The sequence below is a fragment of the Lonchura striata genome, chromosome 1 (assembly GCF_046129695.1).
Source record: "Lonchura striata isolate bLonStr1 chromosome 1, bLonStr1.mat, whole genome shotgun sequence".
Taxonomy (NCBI): Eukaryota; Metazoa; Chordata; class Aves; order Passeriformes; family Estrildidae; genus Lonchura; species Lonchura striata.
Genome location: NC_134603.1, coordinates 38,944,052 through 38,967,882, shown reverse-complemented (window position 1 = coordinate 38,967,882; position 23,831 = coordinate 38,944,052). Strand labels below are relative to the sequence as shown.

Here is a 23,831-nt window from a genome sequence, read left to right as displayed (position 1 = left end):
GTTTGTAACTGCCCACATGAGCAGTCCTTAAGAAAAAAAGCAATACCTGTGAACACGAAGCATGGATTCATGACCAGCTGAAGCTAGGTAATACAGTCTGACAGCAGAGCACCCACCCAAGCCTTCTATCAGTAAGAACACATGAAAAAGTAACACAAAGAAACTTGGCTGTAAAAATGGCATTTCTTTCCTGCCTCCTATCATCTGGCAGAAATGTGCCAGTTTAAAGGAAGGTGTGCATCCCCTTCAGCAGGAAGAGCTGGAAGCTCTTCTTACTAAACCACACTTGCTACATACCATCAACCACACACAATACACTTATTTATGACCTGTAGCTTCCACCCCTCTCCCCAAACTCACCCAGTCCTGCCACCTGGCACAAGCTGCCACCATGACTAGTGCTGGGGGGAAACATCTGCTAAAGAAAAGGGTACAAAACGGTCAAAAAGAGCTAGGGTTATGCAAATGAATGGCTAAGAAAAAAGACGCACTACCAAAACAGGTACAACAAATGGCCTGATGATTTCAACATGTTTCTTTCTGAAATCATTTGCTTCCTTACCAAAGCAGGGGGATGCTTTTGGATGAGGCTTTCCCAAATGAAAGTACAAGAATGCGTCAGAAATTAAAATAGAAGAATATACATTTGCATTTTAATTTGTCATGGCTACCCTACTTGTCACCACAACTTTGAGGTTTGTACACAAAAGGCTGTACTTGCCAAAATGAAGGCTGGTATTTCCCTTGAAGTACACACAAACCAGCACTCTTTCCAAAACAAAACAAAAATCCACACAAAACAAACCCCCCAAAAAGTCACTCAGAATAGATATAGCTACAGTAAAGATAATTGCTGTTAGTTAACCTCAAGGCCTGATCCATCATCATATTTGATAGCTACCTTGGCAAGCAACTTCAGCAGATACCTTCTCATCTCTGGATCCAATCCCAAAAGCAAAGCAGCTATCTCCAGAATTTGGTTGCTCCATCTAAGCAAGCACCTTGTTTACTGGGTCAACCATAGGTAGAGGCAACCATGCCCAACCAACACACTAAGCTGGCTGGACACAAGCCACCTACCTCCTTGCTGGAAGGCAGATTGTGCAGCAAAAGCAGCTGAGCTTTTCAGCTTTTCATCCATGAGCCGCTCAGAGGCAGGGGTAACAGCTCTGGCACAGCATCTTGGCTAATGCTTTGGGATCAGAGATGGACACATCTGTCCAGCTGTCACGCTGAAGACAGCACACGTCAGCACTCTGTTAGTCTGCCCAGAACTCAGTTATTTTCAGCATGTCTCCACACTGAAACAGTTCAGTGCTTCTTCATCCTTCCCTTTCCCTTTCCTTTCCTTTTTCCTTTCCTTTCCACACTCTGTGCCAGGTCAGACACCTAAAACATTCAAGTAAACCATAAAGCACTAAAACAGTCAAATTAACTCTACATAAAGAATTCCAACAATTTCCACGAAGCCTAAGTCTTTGGACTGGTTTTATGCCACTACAAGATGAAGTAGAGAGGAGCCACCTCATGAACATGGATGAGCAGTCTAGGATTCCCACAGTTCTAGCCCCAAGAGCATGCAGATTCTTGTGGTCTCTTGGTACTAACTGTACTCAGTAGCCATTCAGAGTCAGGAACAGCAGCAATTTCAGCACCCTGCTGAAAATGGGGATTTGGCACCAGCTCTGTCCTGCAGACCCAACATCCAAGAGGAACCAACCTGATGGAACAGATTGAGCACAGCAGACTAATGGAGTATTACAGCATTGTGAGATGCTCTCACTTTAGCAGCGATGACAAAAGGTGGTAAATGACCGAGTTAATATTATTATTGGCAGTGCATAGATCTCCTTGAATAAACTTGGCGCAATCTAAGTCTGCCAAACATCTACAATCACAACCGGGAGAGCACTGGGCAACTGTTTGAACTCGCTACCCCTAATAGAGTGAAAATAATGTAGAAGTTTACAGTCCTCTGCACCATAGATGGCTGTCCACCACAGAGACCAACACAGGATTTTATGAAAGATGAATTATAAAAAAAAGAACCTACCACACTTATATAATCTTACCTTTCATATTGAAATACTATCTTCTGATTTAACAGGAAGCAAGACTGTGATGAAATGTAACAGTCTCACAACTGCATCAAATCTAAGTACAAACTTTTTGCCTCATTTCAATATTGAAAAAGGTGGAGAAAAGTTATTTGAATATACAACTAATGATAGCATGGCCTCTTGCTTGGAGCACATTTTCAATGAAAGAATGAAAGCATGGAGGTAAAAAAAAAAAATCAAACAAAATGTCACATGATTTTTAAAACCATGAACCATGTCAAACATCCAGCTTTTCTTCAACAATACAAATAGTCTATGTACAAAAGAAGCACAACACTTCTAGTCTCACTCCATAAGTAATATTCTACACTACCACCTGAGAAAAGAGGAGTTAGTTTGAGAATAGTATGACAGGAAAAGCAGCAGATCAAGAGGAGATGACAACAGCTTTCTTTCAGAAAAAGGTGGAAGGATGTTAGCTAGGGACTTCTGCCAAGATTGGTCTTTAGTCTTTTTTGATTCAATACTTTCATTTAGATTTTTTTTTGTGCCTTTAAGTGAGCACTACAAAAATATGCAGAGAATATCAAACTAGGAGGTAGCAGAAGTACAGTGCAGACTGCAACAGCACACAAGAAAAAATGGAACAAATCCTAAGGACAGAAACAGGATGAAAAGGAACAAAAAACACCAGAGTAATGCTCTTAGAGACAGTGGTTGCTGCTGAGAAGTGATTAACTGTTAGCTGGAAACAGCAGAAAAGGAAAAAAAATGAGTATAACTCTCCTATAAGCAGCTAGTAAAAGCCACTAAAGAAAGCTGTTTCAGAAGAAATAAAATATAATGATTTTTAAAAAGCAGCTATATTTTCAGTGCAGGAAGGCATATAAAGACAACATCATAGCAGACTACCAAGATCTTGCTGGGAACACCATGTATAAATCTGGTAATACATATTCACAAAAAATTTACCTGGGATAGCACAACAAAACATCTGACCAAAGCGGAAAAAAAATACTAAAGTTCTTAATAAGTAAACCAAAGAGACAGTTAGTAGGGTTGGAACAAAGAAGTGGAAGTGTAAGCTTATAAAAATAAGTTTAGGCTGGAAATTAAAAGGCTTTCCAGACAACAAAACACTGGTTTTAAGTTTACATGGAAAAAACTTCACTAGTTTGCAAGTGGCTCTACATAGGTTCACAGAGACAGACGTGGTTTCTGTGACAGCGAGGCATCTGGCTCAGCCAGGGTGATTTGTTCCAGTTCTGGGTGATTTGTTCCGGTTCGGGGTCTCTGAATACTCATTGCAACACAACGATGGTCCTTGCAGGCCAGCGCAAAAGTCTATCAGCCCAGCAGCCTTGATCCAGGAAAAGCCAACAGCAGACCATGAGGAAGACAAATGCACAGTATTTTGGGGAAGTATCACCACTTGTGATTTAGGGACTTAGATCTAGACAGATTTAATACCCCCCTTTTCCACTATTTTGGCAGCCCTCTCTCATGCCCATGTAATCTTTTGTACCGACAACATCCCATGGCAAGGAGTGCCACAGCTTAATTTCACATTTTATTAACAACAGCTTCCTATTAGCTTGTTCTGAGCCCATTTCCCACTATTTCTTTTTCCTCTTAGCTACTGATTTTGCCCACCCTTTATCCCATCACTATCACTCATTGTTCCTTTTTCATCTTGTCTATGATACGAAATCTCTGTTTTCAGTATTCCCCCTTTTGAAGTCTCTTACAGAGCTGGGAAGTCTAAACCAACACGCCTTCCTTGCATGGAAACTGTTTCACTACTTTTTTCATTCATCACCTTGGCCTGTATCTTTGCCATGCTACTTACGGTATTGTAGCTCTTGTACTGTATTGAGGAGACACAACACAGATTGCTGCCTCGCTGATTTCTTTCCTAACAATTAATTCTCAATATGCAGTGAAGTACTATAGTAAGCCTGACATCTACACCAGGCAAGAAAGCATAAACTTCAATGAACAACTGGGATGTGGGTAGGAGAACACAAGAATAAACATATCGGTGAAGAAGCAACATAGTTTAGAAAAGGATGTCAAGCTCCAAGAAACAAGTGGAGTTTCTGGAAAAATCAATATACATGCAGAAAAGGGAGATGCAAATGAATAAATGGCATGCAAGCACAACTCAACTGAAGTGGCTGGAGAGACAGAAAGCTGAACAGACTGGCAGCTCTTCCAATGAAAGAGCTGGAGATGTGAAATTATACAAAAGGACACAGGTTTGAGAAGGCAATGCACCTGCCTTTTAAACATATCTGCAGTTTAACTCCTTGCAACAGCAGGTTTAGACACCTAGCAAAAGCTCAAGAGGCAACACAAAAAAGTTATGGAAAAGTTATGGAAAAAGTCCAGTAAAGGTTAGTAAATACAAATTTTTAGCTCAGGAAGCCTTTGACAAGTGAATTATTGAAGATCAGGAGACTACTCTGGGAGTTATCATCGCTATTCCTCTTAACTTTTCTTGAGACAGTAACTTTGTTTTTATCAGTGCCAGAAACAGAGCACCAGGTTTAAACACACACACAAGTATAATTATTCTTACTAAATAAAATGCAAGCATAGAATTTGACCAGCATTTCTCAGGTTAAATAAAAGTACTGTCATCTCAAGCCTTGATCAGGCTGCAAAGTCCTCCTGTAACAGTTCTTTAGCCACCCTCGATTTCAAAGCAGGACAATTCCTCTGTTACTTTGCACAAGAACCAATGCTGCTGTCAGTAAGTACAAATGTGAACTCAAATGCAGTATACTTGACTATGCAGAATGAGTGCGATCACATTTCACCATGCTGCCAAACACTTGCCATTATATGATAAACTCTTTTATTTAAGCCAACCTACAACTTTGCCAAACTGCCATTGTTTGGGCTGAAATTTTACAAATTAGTGTTTGCTTCCCTGTTTTGCTTCTTCAGTTTTTATTCATTCAAAACAGTGCACTTCCGAAACAAAGTTTAATAGAAAAAAAAGTTCAGTCTGTGTCAAAAAATTCTGGCACACTTTTCCTACTTTTCCTTTGAATACCTTTTTTTGAGATAGAGACTTGAAATTTGACAGGGATAGTGGTGTAGCTATCATTTCTGTGAACTCTACCCAAATTCAGCCAGTTTTTTAATTATTTATTCCACAATCCCATTAGTAACTCAGAAATCAATGTTTCGTGTCAGATAACTGAACGCTGTCCTAGAGGTCTTAGATTCTACTAGAGATCTTTGTGTCATTTAAACTAAATGCTACAGAGAAGATCATTAATTTTCCCAGTCCTTGTCATGTGTCTGCAAGGAGTGATTTGCAGAAATAGTTAGTGCCTGAACCTGACGTGAAAGGCAGTGAAAGCTGCATTCTAAACAGATTATGAAGACAATGGTTTTGAAAAACTCTGCCTAGCACTCTCAGAACAGGTTCTTCCAAAAATTCCACAGAAATTTGATTCTTAAATAAACAACTAAAGAAAAAAACCCATAGGAGTAATTTACTTTATTCCCACTGCATTTTATCCTGTGCATGCACTGCAGGCTCTCCTCCTTTGGAATCAAGGTGCTTTACAGTGTAATTATCATGATACATGTTGGACAAGAGGTGTCTCCCCATCACAAGAGTCAGAAACAGTGTACAAACAGCTCAGCATTTCACCAGGGCAGGGACTGTGGCTGTTGGGCAGGTTTTCTCGAAGTACCCAGAGCCTGAAGCAAAATATCAAACATGCTAGAGAGCATACCAGAACTCTGTATAAATATGTTCCATTGTCAAGATCCATGTATAAATTTCCAGCCAGAAAACTGGCTTGTGAACTTCCATCTGTGGGATACATATTGATCTGAGAACCAGCATCCCACTAGGTATTTGCCTTCAATGATCCACGGCCTAAAAAACAGGATAGAATAGGAGTGCCCATGGTGATGACTGAGAGGAACATAATTTGGCTTTGAGAGCCTCTGTTGTGCCATATTGTTAAATTAACAAAATTAAACACTGTGCACACATGTAACTGCAAGTACTCTAACTGCTTCATTCCCTTTCTTTTCCACATGTCTCAGTTCTCCTCTTTCAAGCAACACAGTTTGTCAGGGGAAGGACAAATGCCTGCTGTTTTTTGCTTTTCAGCCTCTAGTACACTGAATCCTAAAAATGGATGCTATTTTTTTTTAAGACATTAACAAAGCAACACAACTCCTAAAGCCTTCTTTAGTTCTATTTATTCTTCTCTGGTCACCGGTGCTTGGAAACAAACATTCTTCCTGTCCACTGCTCTCCTGTGAAAGACCACAGTATCTATAGTTACTGGAGAAGTGTGTTTCAGTTATCTAGGCTCCAAACCTTCCCATGCTTTACTTTTCAGCTTGCCCTAGAGGGCTTGCTCTGTCCAACATCAGAACCAGGATTTCTCTCTTTCCAAAGGTAGCTGCTAAAATTCTCTCCTCACCCGGAAGCTCGTCAACTCTTAGGAGAATCAAACACCATGATCACATCTGAAACTGAAGAGCTGAAGAGTCTCTTCTGATCAACTTACAGCCCCCAGACAACTTGCCAGCACTGCCCCCCCCCAGTGCAAGGAAAGAGGTGTGATAGCAACTCTAGCCCTAAGAAATGCTGTCAGAGAGCAGAGGTTGAGGCTTAAAAAAAAAAAAAAAAAAAAAAAAAGCAATTACCAACTTCCCCAAAACCATTTTTTCTTCTTATTTGTAGGCCTTCCTGCCAAAGAAATGCATATTGGGCAGGTGGCACACACTACCACAAGTTGACACTGCAAAACTGTCACCGGAAGGATACAAATAGAATCAGAACCAGCATCTCAATTTCCTTTGAAATATCCATGGTTTTCTAACAGCCCAAATAAGCAAACACCAGGATAATTCCCGATCCTAAGAATGGAATGGCATAGCTGAGCAGAGGAAGGAGGACTATATCAAGAAAGAATCTTTCCTATTCCTTTCTTAAAGCACGACTGCTTACAAGAAGCACTCTCATACAAATACAAGATATTTTTGTCTGATCTTGTTCAGCTGTTTCTCTTTGGACATTTGAATACCACATTTATCAAAAGTAATACTGTATTTTTGGTTAGAGGTGGATTAAGAATTTTCCTCCTTAGAATCTATGAGAAGATACTTCCTTCTTTAGTTCAGTGGAGCAGTGTGGCTAAGAAATTTTGGGCGTAATTCTGAAAGGTACAAACAAACAAGCCGAAGTCCAAGTTCATGCAAAGATCCTCTCAGGGCAGCTGTTTATTTTATATAATTCTTCCAGCTGTGCAAAGGTGCTCTAACAAAACAAAGCACACTGCAGAAGAAAGGATAAGAGCTCAACAAAACTGGAGTATGGCAGAGTTCTTCCCTGGGGAGGGGTGGAGGGGGTTGATTGGGGCGGGGGTAGAAGTCCAAGCCTGAGAAGCTTCTGTGGCACACAACACAGGGCAGCAAGACCCTGGAGCTGAAACCCTGCTGGCAGATGGGATATTTCAGATGGTTCATCTCAAGGAATGTGTTAAGAACAGCACAGAAGAATCCAGTGAAGCATTCAAGTAGTCAGAGGATCAATATATTTTGCAGGTGTGTATAGCCTTGGTCACAATATACTAGTGCTTTATCTATAAACTACTTGTCAAACTACACAAATATTCTGTTTCCTAGTGATTCTATGTCACAGACCATCATCAGACTAAGAAGTGCAGAAACATTTTTCTTTTGTAACTGATGAGTAATTTGGGAGTGAAAAATTAAAGCAGAATACAAAAGAAATCTGGTACAGAAAAATGGTACATTAAAAAATCTACTAATGAAACATTCAGAAAGAATGAATCTAAACAAAACCTAAAGTGAACTTTTCCTATAAATCAAAAATTTCAAAATGCTAAACAATAAGAGACTCGATTATGAAGAAATCTAAATGTGCAAAATAAAAAGGTCAAATGAAGGTGTTTGGAAGCATTATTAAAATGATCATCCACCCCGAGAAGGTAGTTTTCAGATGCACTGAGTATGCTGCACAATCTTATTTCATGCTCTCTCCATCTTTTCTTAGAGATATAACTGAAAAACATTGTTGAGGAAAGCTGCAGAAACTTGGAATAAACAGAAAAGAACAGCATGATGAGAAACAAGTCATTGCTAGACAAAAAAATAGAGAAAGCAGAAATCCAGAAAACCTGAAGCAAAATAACAAACAGTTTAACCTTGCTGAGGACACTGGGACACACTGATGATAACTAGGAACACACATTCTTCTGATCCTCTTTTACTATAAGGAATTTATCATGAGCTCAACTTTTTCTCTGATTTGGCTTTTTAAATATGAAAGCTCCTCTTCGGTAAATACATTCTCATCTTTAAAACATAATTATGGTTGGAAAGTTGACACTAAAAATAGCACTTAAGGAGCTTCATATTTACATCTTCTTGATTTCTGTATCAATTTACTCGATTGCAACAGTCAAGTGTATGTCCTCTGGTCTCAAGATTTAAAGGAGTTCTCCCGAGGGTTAATCCTGAAGATAGTTTGACAGGGTGACAGTTTTCATTTTAAATTCATAAATTATAGGAAATCCAGTGTGTAACTGTCAACACATTATGTCTAAAGAACAAAGCATTCACAAATGTTTAGCAACTATCTTAAGAAAAGCAAGTATCTGAGAAAAAAAAAAAATAAAAAAACCACCAAAATTAGATTAGGGAAACATAAGCAAAAATAAAAAGAATACATATTCAACTAATCCATACTGGCATGCCAGGAAAACTTAAAGACAATTTGGAACAAACTTCACAAATTCTTACAATTAGGAAATACATGAGGAATAACATCATGAAAAAGTCTTCAAATTAGCAAGTGACCAAGAAGTACACACTTTGCCAATTTCAGTTCAAATCAAAATACTTCATGATACAAGCATATTTTTAGTACTTTTACAAATAAATGAGTTCTTTGGAATAAGATCCTTCACTCACTAACATTCTCATTTTTTTCCTTGCAGTCTCAGAAACAGCCATTTCAAGTTGACTTTTCCAAATTTCAAAATTAAAAGGGACACTTCACCTCATATGAAGTTAGAGTCTGAAAAAAGGAAAAACATATTTTAAATATGTATCTTGGAAAAGCTGCATTTGTTTTTTTTTTTCCCCCTTCACTTTAATGACTATCTGAAAGAACTACTGCACTAACCTGATGACACACTTATTTATTATATTTTCTTATGCCTGTTATTCACTTTCTGGCAGTAATACAACTTCATTTAGCAATAGTTTGGACCCCTCAGTAAGGGAATGTGTACATAGTAGCTCTCTAATCTTGCTGCCCAGCTGCTAAGACAGTCACATGAGTCACTTGCTGCCTTTAGAGCAACACACACCACTTGCTGAATTTAGAGACATTCTCTGTTTCTGCACTGGCCATACATATAAATTGAGTAATACCCTATCCTAACTACATACAAAACTCTCTAGGTATTTGTTTTTAGGGTTTTTATATTTAAATCAGTGAGTCAAAGAACATATTTTTTTACTAATGCAGTTAACAATCCAGCTCCACAAAGTGATTTATGTACCAGTTTTCAGTGTTACCGCTCTCATGCCTGTTGGGATAACTTCAGCAATCAGTTCAAATGTAGGTAACTTCATCTAATTGTTTAGTGAAAATCCAGCCCTGGAAGAACGAAGAACTCTGTACGCCAGGACGATTCAGTATTCAGCTTCAGAAAAAAATACTTTACAACAACTCCTTCCTTATCAGTATTTTAAACTGTGGCTGTTTGGAACACCACCATATTCAACAGTCTATTTAAAAACAATTTACATAAAGACTGGCATAGTTGCTTCCATGTAGCACCTGCTAATACATACAACTCCTTGTGGAAAATGCTTTATTTACTAACATAACCCATAAGTGTTATGTAGGAAATGCTATTCTCATGCTATTTGGTGCAGTGCCTTACAGGAAAGCACAGTGAGGAGACAGTCCTTTTGACTATTGCTGCATCACCAACGTAGGCCTCATGTTTCATTTTTCTCTGCATCACTAAATACCTTCTTTCCATATTCTCCCTGTGTCACATTACAGCACTGCTCTTTGCAGATGGTTATACAGGGACGAGATCAAAGCCACCAGGTATTGTGCTCTGCCCATACGTGTTTACTGACTACCAGAGTAACAAAAGCCCCACAGAATCACCTCAAGGTAAAGGGCTCATGCCACCAAACCTGAGGAGTCTTACATTGTGTGAGGCACACTTCTACATTCTACAGCCATTCTACACACATTGCACATTATTCTACAGTCCAAAACCACACTGGCACGAATTCCAAAAGATGTTTCAGCGGGCCTAAGGAAGAACGTAGCATATCAAACCTTAGTTAACTCTGTTAGTTTCAAGTATAGCCAAGCTTGCCTTAAAACAGAGTTCTTGCCAGTAGGAAATCACAGTAGGCAATGTCCCAACTTGCCAGTTAGGCAGTAGCACATTTTCAAGCTAAATATTCTAATCTGTCATATAACATTAAATAGACCTCCATAACTAGCCCGAATAGAGTATCACATAGGAACAACTAACTAAACTTTTCACTCATGTTGTACCATTCTGAATTAGCATTTAAAAAATAAATGAAAATGGTTACTTCTATGCTGTTTTGGCAAATTTTGCATAGTAATTCAACTACATACAAACAAATTCCTTGTATTGGTATTTATTACCTAAAAAATTCTACTCGCTGGTTTACACAGAGCCAGTCAACATATAGGTAAATCAGATTACCACACATATATATAATGTTCTTAACAGCAACACTTAAGATTTCTGAAGTCAAAAGATACGACAGAACTCTATTTTTCTGTTGCATTTTTTCCACTTCACTGAGTTTTCTGCCAAGTCAGTACTGCTGTTTCCCACGTCTGTGTGACTCTTTACTCAGCAACAGTATACAATTACAAACATTGAAAAGACAACTTCAGAAAAGAAAGTGGCAGAGGAACATGGGGTAAGATTAGCAATTGAAACAACTAATCCAGATGAATCCCAAGAGTCTCCAATCCAGCTGGCATAAATTCTCCTACTCCTTTGTCTTTTCCCTCATCAGTACATTATTCTGTTCAGGTATTTGATTATCACAATACAATATTCTCCATCAAAGATTAGGAATTACTACCCCCTCCCACTGCAAAAAAAATTTGCATATGCCAGTTTTAATCATCAATTTGTCCCCAATAGCCAGAACTCCTTAGAGGAGGCCAAAACATGCTGTCAATTCTTGGAAAAAAAAAATCTTCAATTTGATAATGAAGGTATTATGCATTCTATTGAGGATATTTCTTTCCTTAAGAACTCAACTTCATGGGTTTATTTCTGGGCTATCCTGAAATCTCTTAGACAGGCTCTTGTAAGAGGCAGCTGCTTAGAATAAAAACATTACCTACAGAGTGATGTATGATGGCTTAGTGGATTAGCATGGTAAAAACATAATCTCTTTTGACATAGCTGTTTTTAAGTGTTCTTAAAAAAATTACAAAATGTTAATTCTGTTTTCCAGTAAACATAACTTCTGATCTGCTGAGTCAGAGATGTTATGCATAATAATCACAGCAGGAATACAATCCTATTTGTATGTTTTTGGAGGAAAAAGCATGAGCACAATTTTGTGCAAATAATAAGAAAAAGAAAAATTACAGAGCAGAATTCAATTAAAGGCAAATCCACCAGAGGAAAACTGTAGTTCTAACCAACCAAAATACTTGTTTCCCTAGGTAATTTCCATATTTCTAGAAAGTCAACTCCAGAGCCATATAACACCCACATACAGGTTTTATAATATGATATGCACTTCAATATAATATATAATATACATAGTATACATAATATACATATTATAATATATATTATATAAATTTTATACTATAATATAATATGTACATATTATATAAGAAAATGTACTTTCAACGGTGGGCTAAAATACTTTGTGCTACTAAGTCGGCACAGTACCACTCTTCTATGTATCACTTTTAATTCTGAATTCAAGACCCCCAAACCAACACTCACTAACTTTAGAAAGCACTTTATCATGCACTATCTGAAGGTAGCAGAAGAGCTTTGTGTTTTTACCGCTTCCAGAAATCATCATGGAAGTTTCTGAATACCTAGGAATATCTAGGTTACGGATGTATGTAGACACAATGTAATTTTTTGTTGTGATTGAGTTACGATGGTTTTGTTATCAAAAACTATATCCTTCTATTATGTACTATATTAACAAATATACTAATATACCAACGTTCTCTTACTGAGGGAACCAAGCTACTGCTAAATGAATCTTTCATGACACGTAAGTATTATTTACTTCACTGAAAAATATTACCAGATTAGTGCAGTAGTTATTTTTCTTTGCTTTCAAGACAGTTTAGTATTTTTTTTAATATTTTAACTTTGTGGTTACATTAATTGCCCTTTCAAGCTGATGGGCTTGTAAAATCGTCCTGAAGTGTTTGTTTTTGATACTGCAGGAAAAAATTAAAATGCCAGTAAGTAAAAGAAACATCTTCTTCCAAATAATTAATTTATTTGTAAAAGCCAGAATTAAGCAGTTCCCTGTTCACACTTTAGAAAGCAACCAATCCTTCACTGCTGGTCTGCTCCTTCCACTTTCAGGACACTGTAGTTCCATCATTAAGCAGCATCCCCTGCCGAGAAGCACATGACTCTACCGTTCCATGATGCACCCTCAATGACCACCAGCTTCTGAATGAAGCTACAAAAATACTGGTTTTTACTTACTAAAAAAATCCCTGAACAGCTTGCTTCTTGCCAACCTGAAAGACCACCCTTTCAATGAGTGCCACCTGAAACAATTTCAAATGCACGTCACAGTATTAAAAAAAAAAAAAGATCACAGAGAAATACCACTTGCCCCCCGAGAAGCACTTCAGTTTTAACACAGATCTCTCACTCTGAGATAGGTTTATTATGTTGGCATTACAGAGCATCCAGTTACTACTATACATTTACCAAAGACCTACCTAGAACTTGACAGATGGAAATGGTGATGTTTGGAAAGCATGAAATAAAGGCTTCATATCTCAAAGGTCCACAGTGAAAGGAATTGTTAGCATCCAACTAGATTCTAATAAGCTTTGCAAGAGGAACCTGGGCCATGCATTTTTACTAACTGTTTATTTAATTTAATTTGTTTTCATTTATAGCAAAGCACTGTTGACAAGAAAAGGAAACTTTCAAATAATCTGGTCAAGATCAGATGGGAAAACATCTCCCTCTTCCACTCAGAAATTCTATAGTTCAGATCATTCAGAAACTTTGCCAGCCACTGCAACAAACTTAAAAAAATATCACGAAGAAAACTTCCTAAGCAAGTGACAAATGTAGAAAGTAGGGGTTAAAAAAAGGATTAATTTTTTTACCCTCATAAAACCAGTCTAAAAATACTCAAAGCAAGAAGACATAACACGCACTCTGTAGGTCAGAACCCTGCCATGCACAGGGAGTGAAGTAATTTTGACTACATTCCCTCTCAGATGTACCCCCAAACAGAAAATCACATCACAAAATTACAAAGTTGCTAAGTAACAGTTAATTCATAAGTTAATTCACAAAGGCAATATAATCTTTGTCCAGGAGACCTCAAAACCTTCCTACAAAGGCCTAACTTACAAAACATTTGGATATATTAGAGAATTGTAAAATGGTCTGAGATGGAAAGTACCTTAAAGATCATCCAGTTCCATGGGAAGGGACACCTTTCACTAGACCAGGTTACTCAAAGCCCCACCAAACTTGGCCTGGAACACTTTCAGGGATGGGACACCCAGAGCTTCTCTGGGCAACCTGTTCTGGTGCCTTACCAACCTCACAGCAAATAATTTCTTCCAAATGTCAATTCCAAACCTATCTTCTGTCAGCTTTACTCCTTATCACTACACACCCTTATAAAAAGTCCCTCCTCTACAGAGGCTGTTGCCAGCCAAAATGGTGGCAAATTTTATATATATTTGGGAAGGAAGAACTAACAGTTAAGCTCTTTCTTAACTGTTCTTAAATGCTCTAAGTTAAGCTCTTTCTTCTTCAAACTATGAGTCTTACAATCTCAAAGTAAGGAATGGGATTTAAGTATACTTCACAGGACAGTTACAAAGCACTTGCAACCTGACAGCTAATTTTTGCCTGCCTTTTAGCTTTTTTTTGTTAAGAAGCCTACATGAAACTTTCATGCTAAAACTACCTTTAAATACCAAACTACCTCCTTTATGATGAAATTTGGATGCTTAGCAGAAGGGATTATTTGACTTTCAACCACAGTTTAACACCTAAAACTAAGACAAGAACATTCATTTAGATTATCCATTAAATCTTTGAGGCTTTGCTCAAGAGTTGAGAGAATTTTGATTGCTTGGTTCCTGATGAAAAATGGAACAAGCAGCACAATACTCAAATTCTTATTCAGACAAAATCTTTAGGAAATTTAATCTGCTAATGAAGAATTATGGAGTTCATTTCAAGATAACTGAATATATTATCAGTTTCCAGGTTGCAACACAACTATGTGACTGATATTACAAATTCTTATGATTTAGGTATTTTGAGAGGACTGAGGGGCAGTGATTTAAGTCACCAGAGTACCTTTTTGACCACATCTGTCTTCTCACTTGAGGATTTAAGAAAGATCCAGTCTCTTTTTATGTTCAGTTGTTTTATGAGTCAAAGTACAGAAAAACTGAAAATAATAACACATATCCAACCTCCCCAAACTAAAGTATCTTGCTACTCCAATCAAACTGACAAGCAAAGTAGTTAAAAACTGTTTAAATGCACTTTCCTTTCAGTACAAATATTAAAGTATAATAAAAAGCATGAAGCTTATTTTACATGATGCATAGATAAAAACTGTACTAGAAATTGGAATGTATTTTTCAATATGGACTTAACTTACTTGTTCTCAAATATTCTGACATGGCCAAGTTTTCAATGGTTAAATAATACAGGGCAGACCTCTAAAACCATTTTCCCCCCCAAGAAACTTATTTCACAGTTTAACATTTCTGATAGTATAATCTAGATTTCTGTTTGTCTTCTACAAGAATTAACACTAGAAGTGTGTTTGAGTATTTCTTATGAGAAACAATGATAACACATATTTGACAAGACCTGACATCTTTTCCTCACAGATAAGTTTAATATTCATCCAGTTAGGGACTATTCCCATCACCCAAACAACATCAAGATTAAATTTCCTGTATGACACAGTACTCAATTTTTCTACCTGTAGCATCACCAGCTCAAGTTAATTTCACAGTACTCTTTGGCACAATTTTTGTAGTACAAAAATTATCAATAGCTAAACTTAAAGGGACACAAATAGATTCTGAGAGAATAAAAGAGTTTTAAAGAAGTTAAAGAAGTGCTGAGTTCAGAAAAGAAAAGGATACACTCAGGCAGCTAAGACAAAAAACCCTTTAAAATTATAACTGGGAAAACATTACATTTTACAAGTAATGAGAAATTAAACAAATTTGATATAAATATTTCATATATACTTTTTAAAGCAATTTCAACACATACTAAAACCAGCCTGAATAATTAGGATAATTAACATATTAGGATTCTTAGTTAACTTTTTAAGTAAAAAATAATGTAACTTTGTTGTTTAGGAATAGAGCTGATTTCATTGTACTGGTATGCTTATAACTGTACTTAAACACCATTTAAAATAGCATGTAGCAACACCATCCTTTGACAGATGCAATAATATTTTTATGACTTTCTCTGAAACTGATTAAAATATAGCCATAAGCATTATGTTTGTGCTGGGGCATAATTAGGAGTGGTTTAGTCTGAGCACAATCCTTGTATTCAAAAGAATAAAAGAAAATTTCAAATCACAAATAAAAAAATGCCTAAAGATTTAAATAACTGGCATTTATATCTAAGATCTTCTCTAAGGTGGTTCAGTATTTCCTAGCATCCTAGGTGAGACAAATCATGTAAGTATTGATCACAGTAACTTCCAATGAACAAAATCAGCTTGAACAATATTGTGTTTAGCTCTTAAACAGAACACAAAACTCTGACACTATTTTATATTTGTTTTATTTTACTTTTATACTCTTCTTGAAAGTACTTGTGAGGAGAAGAGCACCAGTAACTGATAGCAGGTAGCTAACACCATAAATTTACACCTTTGTAATGTATTATCTTATGAAAACAAAAGAACAGCTGCAGGCAATTCCTACTTTTATATATTTATATTTTATCTATACTTGCATGTGATAAATGCAGTATTACTAAGTCTTGCATGTAGGCAGCTGCAGTAAATGCAAAATAGTATAAATGAAAATTCCACACGTGACAGTAGGAGTTTGAAGAAACTTAACATTTACAAACTTGTAAATGTTTTATTACTAACTATACTGGCTTGATTGAAATTTAATAGCAAGCTGCCAGAATCTCACATTCTGCCTTTGCTTCAAATAGATCTCTTTAAAAAAAAAAATCCTATACCACAATTGATTCAAAAGACATGATATTATCCCTAAGCGTCTCCTAAAAATGTGTGCATGACTGTATCTATCCCACATATAAATGTAGCATTCATGATAAATACATACACCACACAGTAAACAGTTTTATTACAAGTGACAAGCACTTGAAACAGTAAAATCTGATTTGCGTACACAGAGTCTTTCTGCTGTTCAAACATATAGTATAGCGAGATCTCATTAACTCAGAATCAGATGATTTGCAGGGATTTTTAGAAAACTCATGCACTAGCAAAAAACAAGTACGTACTCAACACATGAAGAGGGAAGGTAAGTTTTCTGACAGCCTTGTTCCTTTTTGGTTATTTGGCAATTCACAGTAAATGTGCATAAGGCAAAATCAGCAATCTACATCTTATTTCCTAAGAAATACTTTACATTTGCAGACTGCCAAATCTGATGTGACTCACAACCATAAAGAAAAGCTTTTAGGGTTAGAGATACACAGTGTCAGGCTACTGGTAAATTACCTGCACAATACATAAGCAAATCTACATGCAATCAGTATGGCTAAATTGTATCAAATAAAGTATTATTACAGCAGTATGGAAGAGATTATTATTAGTTATCCTAACTTGAATGAAAAAACAACTTTGACAAATAATTCCCTTTAAACACTTTCTAATCTGATTTCTAGGGATATTTTCTTTGAGAGAGGAATTTAGCACATTAAGTGCAAAAGAAGATTACAGCAATTCAGTTTACTGTAACAGACACTTCTTGCATTTTTCCAAGTTTCTTTACATAGTTATTTCTTAATTGCAACTGATGGCAATTCTTATGTTCTACTTTCCTGACTCCCACTTGACTTTCCCAAATCTGATTTGAGGTATTTTACTTCAGAGTTCTGAGTAACTGTTGTATGCATTATAGCCATACTTGTCTGCATTCGGTTTTTTTTAATCTCACTTTTTGGTTTTATAATAGTTCAGAACTGTGGGTTTTTTTCCCTCTCCTTTCCTCCAAACAAATACCCATTGGGCCACATTTTATTTTCTTTGTGCCCCCCTCCAAGGCTATAAAAAACATCAGATTTGGTCATGAATAGAATAGCTCACCACTCTGGCCATGTGTTTTAATGTATCTGACAAGGTATCTCTATACTCTGGACAGGCAATGAACCAGGAAGGAGAAACAAGAAGGCTACAGAGAAGACTATAATAGAAACAGATTTATTCCTTCAACACCAGAATAACTATAGATCTTTCTCACTCTTCACTGTCAGGTATGTACTTACACAGTCATCTCAAACCCCTGACATATATGATGGTTAATTTTAATGCCATGATCCTACAGTAACCGTTTGCTAGATGTGCAGGGTCCATTTAAATATTAAAAATATTAATACATCCTATGAGAAGGCCCCATCCTTTAAAACTGTGAGCATACAACTACTCTAAAAAGCACACTATATCTTTTCAAAAGTCAAAAAACTCCCTCTAGTTCTATTAATTTCTGCTATTTGTCCCAAGATGAGACAATAACAGGTGAACAGTGATACAGATGTAGATAGAAAACACTTTAACAACACAAACTAAATAAAAATAAAACTGAATCTGCAGTAATGGTGACCAGTTCTGTTTATTATTAGGTTTTCTGAACTTGCATACAATTAGGATCTTTTGCATTTGGTATTTGGTGGAAAACTGTTTATTTAAAATGCATTAGTAACTGCAATCTATGCAATTTCAGAAAAATGTTCAGTATATTCCTTGACAACTAAAAAAAAAAAAAAGCATCTGTGTAAGTGATTATATTGCAAGTTGATCAGTGTTTTACATTCAAGTTACAGGATCACATAATTTAAAAATCAATATAAATTGAATTAAATTCTAGATGTGGGTTTTTTTTAGATTAGAGGAAAATACACAATTGTCTATTATCAAAATGACCATATAACTGCAAAAAGACCACTCTCATGCTTCAGAAATTCAAACATATTATATCTGATCAATACAAATGTTACTTTGTTCTAATATTTAAATTATTTTAAAATAGCTTTTTAAGGCTACCTAAACATTTGGTAATCAGTTAAAGATGCTTAGCAGTTCAGCGGATAAATATTGTCCATTTCTTTCAAAAGCTCTGCAAGCTTACTAATAGCAGATATTGGGAGAATAATTCCTTGAAAGCAAGTTCTCTGTCACTTCAGTGGTGGTCACTGCTAGCTCCTTTTAAGTCTATACTGATTTGAGACTGGTCTAAGTACTTGAACAGATTTCATGTTTCCCAGAATATTTCTGCTTGGTAAACATATAAATTTGTTCAAGAACCCTACCAAAAAGTATTTGTTCACAAAAACTGGTTTTAACAACATATGGGGTTATAGACAGAAAATTTTAAAAACTTTTGGTTTAGACTCTGAAGCAAAAACATCTATTTTACAAAATAACCTTGAACAGCTACAAACAGTGGTTTATTTAGAACATGAGTAGTGCTCTCCTTAACCCATTAATTTTAAAACATATGCAATACTCTGAAAGAAGGAGACTTTAGGGCACCATTTTGACTAACCAGCTGCAGAGATGGACAACCATTAGAAGTGTACTTTGTACACAGTGCCTTTTTGAATTACACAAACTTTTTAAAAGTTTCTTAATTTAAATCTCAAAAGTTCTACATTGAAAACTAATTTTTCAGGATAATTACTAAATTAAAAGTACACACCAAGAGACACATTTGAGCTAAGCATTCAAAGAAAGATGAATGCATGTCACTTTAGATTCCTATATTTGCTTGTACTGTTGTAGAATACTGTAGTTATTATTTTTAAACACTATTGGATAGGATTGGTAAGTCTCTAAAAAGAATTTTAATACATTTACACCTCTCCTGTTTATCCAGAAAAAGTAGGTTAGCTTTACCAACAACAGACCATATTATTTGTTTCCTCAGGTGTTTTAATTTTAGAAAATCTTGAAAAAAAAATCAAACTGTATCATGTATGGATTGAGACCAATACATGACAAAGAAGATTATCTTAACTCTTAGAACAAGGAAGCTTTGAAAGTTACTTTGTATTTTTATTTAAAAAAAAACCACTTCATCACTGTAAGAATTCTGTTTTCTACAAAAGAGTCAGTTTGCAAAAACATAATCCTAAACAACATTTTTTTCTGTTATTATTATCTCCATCTGGATTATACCTTAAAATTAAAATGGTTTAGAAGAGTATCAAATTCTGAGAGAACACCCTTTCCTCTTTCTCCACCCTAAATCCTCAATTTTGTACTGTAGTTGGATACACTGAATTTGCTTTGTAATACATAGCTGTAAGTCAAGAAAGATACTCTACAACACTGCTTCCTTCACATTGTTATTACCAGTGTCTATAACTATTTTCAGCATTAAAATATTAATGATTAAAAAGCTCTAAATTAGGTAAAAAATGTAGAGACATGTTAAGCACTTCATACTGATGGTCACAGAAACAGCATTTGAAGAGTTCTCAGTTCCATTAACTAGTTTATTTAAGTTAGTTCTGCACATCTACCCTGGTACATTAAAACTACCAACATATGGTGAACTGCTATTAATTTATCAAATTTCTATGCATTCCAGGGTAATGTTACTTCAGTCAATCAAAATAGATCAGTTTAAGAAGTAATCAGAAAGGAACTTTAAAATCTCAATTCTTACTAACTATAAAAGAGATCTCTAAACCATAAAAGGCAGTTTTAGAAAAACATACAATATCATTCCGTTGTACAAAATGATTAATCTTTCTTTTTTAATGACCCTTTTTTCTAACCTAAAAGTAGTTAATATGATTTAATTTTCACAACTGTGAGTCACTGGAAAACTCTGAGATTTCTTCCCAAATCTTTAACCACAAGGCTATCCTAGGCAACAAGTTTCTTTGGTCACACTTGCAGAAAGGGTACAGATCATTTGCAAGCACATGCTATTCAACTCAGAGGGCTATCACAACTCCTGCTCAACTTCCACAAATTCACAGAAAACATGTGCTGCAATAGCCTCCATCCAAGTTCAGTACCCCATTTTCCCTCTCAAGAACTGCATACCTGTACTCAGTTTTCAATCTAGAACTAAGTACAAAGACTTCAAAAACAAAGCAAGTGTAAAGGCAACATTGCAACTCCTCATAAAGCTATTAAATTGCCATGCTAAAAGGCGATGCTAATTTTTTAAAATAGGACATTCAAAAAGAAAATTAAAATACATAGGAGATAATAGAGACAAGCAGAGCATTTTGCATCATCACAGTTAAACATTTACAAGTTAAAAATTAAGAAAAAAAACAGTATCAGCCAGAACCCATGCTAAAAGCATGCAAGCATACACACATGCACACATACACATGACACTAGACTACAGTTAGGATGACTTTTCTTTCTTTAAATAAAGCCAGAGGCAATTCTTCCAAGTGATGCTATAACTACATAGCTAAGGTGTACTTGTAAAGAGCCCCTACTTTGGCCAATTAAAATCTACAGATATTTTTCAGTATTTTCAAAACCTCTGGGGATGGTTTAGGAGATTTAGGCATAGAATAAACTTTTGAACAAACTCATGTGTTCCCAACAAAACTGAATGTATTCAAAGTAAAAATAATGCACTTCACAACTTTCACAAAATGTCTGTGAAATTTCCCTACACACAGGGAATTAATCTCCTCCCATAGAATTCACAGCTACCAGAACAGCACTAGATCTTAATATTAAACAACCTGAGACTATTTCATTTCTGCAACATACATTCCAAAAAACACTCTCCAAAACACAGCATTTTAATTAACACACCAAGAAAACTCTCCTGAAGACCTGCTACACACAAAAGAATTGCTTTGATCTCAACGATTCTGCACGTTTCCCCCTGTTATCCTTCCCTAATTTATCAGACTAGGGCCGATTTGATACCTTTCCATTAAAAAAAAAAACAACGAACCACCCCTCTGCTAGAGGCAGAGGTGCTGCAGAGGTGATGATAACCCTAGGAAAAGAGAAGCTGTCTCTTTAAAATGCCTTGCTATGTCCCTGATCCCACGTGGAACCAACATCAGCAGCACTTTCGCATTAACTTCAATGTGAGGCGAGATGAGGCATCATTATTTCATATAAATAAAACGAGGAGACTGCAGAATACATTCTTTGTAGGAGACAAACAGGTGAACCGAACGTGCCAGGGAAATCAGCAACCACCCGCAGAAGAGGTGCCCTGCCCCCGAGCCCTCTCTGCTCTCCCTATGGAGCATTAGCTCAACCCCACACCACTCTGAAGGATCCAGTTCAAATAGAGGAGTGAGCCACCAAGAAAACTTGAAATTCAAAGGCAACGAAAATGCACTTTATAAACCGGAAAGGTTTACTCTTTGCTTCACACATCCTAATTAGATCAGGAAAGTGACACTACAAAAGCATTACATTCCGGACCGAAAAAAAAAAAAAAAAAAAAAAAAAAAAGGGGGTAAGAAAAAGACAGAGGAAAAGAAAGGAGCCCCCATCTCCCCAAATCCCCCAAAAACACACACAAAAAATAAGCATTAAAAAAGGAAGTTATAAAGCACCACATCCAGCATTTATCTTATCTAGGATCATTCTACATTACCCCCAAGTTATACACTTTCTGCACCATCATCTCCCCCTACCTCTCTGTCCTGAAAGGGATTTTCACGTTTTCTCATTGTCGGTGGCGAGTTATAAGAGGCTTTTGCCTTTCCAAAGAATTCATCAACAAAAAAAAATAATAAATATTAACTCCTTGCTCCCTGAAACCTTAAAACGGTCTCGGGAAGACACGGGTTTTATACTGTTACCTTGAGGAAGAAAAGGGGGAGCAGCCCCGATTTTTAGGTATTTTTTGGCTTTTTTTTCTGATTTTTATTTTGTTATATGCCTCAGTTCTCCCTCCATTTTGGTTGTTTATGATACTGACAACAAGCTGTCCCTGCTCTCTCTCTCTCTCTCTCTCTCTCTCCGGATCTCTCCTGCTTTCAGTTAGCAAACCCCCCTCCCCAATGCAACACGACTCAGCACTTACTTGGGTTCACACTTTTCTCTAAACACACACCGATGGGGAAGGGAAAAGCTCCTGGGCTACTCGGAGGGGGAGAGCAGGCAAATTCGTTTCTTTATTACGAAAAAAAAAACTTTTGTCCAAAAAACGACGGGAAAGGGGGGTCGAGCGCCCCAAAGTCACTCCGGATCCCCCCAAAGAAGCAGCCGCCAGGTCCGGGGGACACCCCACGGGTAGCCGGGTCCACGGGGGAAATTTCTGTGCGAAATTTGTCCGGTTTGAGGCGGTGGGCGAATTTATATTAATTTTTTCCCTCATTTTTCGGCACCGCGGTCTCTAATGTCTTCCGCTCCCTCTCTCGCCGCTCTCGCCGCTGTCACTGCATTCACAGCACAGGCTCCGGAGAGGCGAGGAGGGGAGGGGGCGGCCGCGCCGCTCCTGCCCCTGCCCCTGCCCCGCGGCCCCGGCCCCGGGCCGCCGCGGGGGTCGGCGGCGGGCACCCCGCGCCCTCCTGCCGTCCCACGGGCAGCCCCGCCGCCTCGCCCGCTCCTCGCGAACCAGCAGAGCGCCGCGGGGAGGGAGGGGAGGAGTGGAGGAAACTCCTGAGTGAGGTTTTTCTGAAAATCATCTCTTTCTCCCTCCGAGGGAGGGGAAGGGGGGTGGGGGGGGGCACCGCTCGCCTCGCCTCCCCTCCCCTGCTTTTCCCCCCGGGGGGGTCCGACGCGGGGCGGCGGGGGGCTGCGGGAGATGGGGGGAGAGGGATGGAAGCGAAGGATGGTTAACACAAACTTTTCCTCACTGCTCGCTGCTCCTCTCTGCTCTCCCCCCTCCTTCTCCTCCTCCCCCTTCATAATTTAAATAACCCTGATATTTCCCTGCTAAACCCCGGCGCTTGCCCCCCAAATCCGCAGCAGACTCACCGCGGGAGCCTCAGCATCCCCTCTGCGCCCCGTTTCCACCCTTTACAGTGTTCTCCGATTTTTCTGTAATTTTTTCCCCATATTTCGGGCTGGACGCGGCGGGCCTGGAAATTGTTTGCTTTCCCGTCTTTCCAGCAGCCATTGTAGTGTATGCGCTGCGGTGCAGCCCAGCCTGCCGCACACGCCGCGCCCACACCGCCCGCCGCCCACACGCACCGCGGGTTGGACGCCTCCCCCAGTCAGTCAGGGCCGCGGCCGCGCCCCGCCGCCGGCGCCTGCGGCCCGCGCCGCCCGCCCCGTTGGTGGAAGGAGGCG

At 37.8% G+C, this 23,831-nt stretch overlaps 1 protein-coding gene across 2 annotated transcripts in view; it reads right to left on the bottom strand.

Annotated features, from left to right (window-relative positions):
• Positions 1–23,729, bottom strand: part of PLAG1 (PLAG1 zinc finger) — a 48,168-nt gene extending 24,439 nt beyond the window's left edge. For both annotated transcript variants that reach the window (XM_021555680.3, XM_021555682.3), the window contains exon 1: positions 23,517–23,729. The gene's annotated coding sequence lies outside the window, so the exon portion shown is untranslated. The remainder of the gene's footprint in view (positions 1–23,516) is intronic.
• Positions 23,730–23,831: the final 102 nt, after the last annotated feature.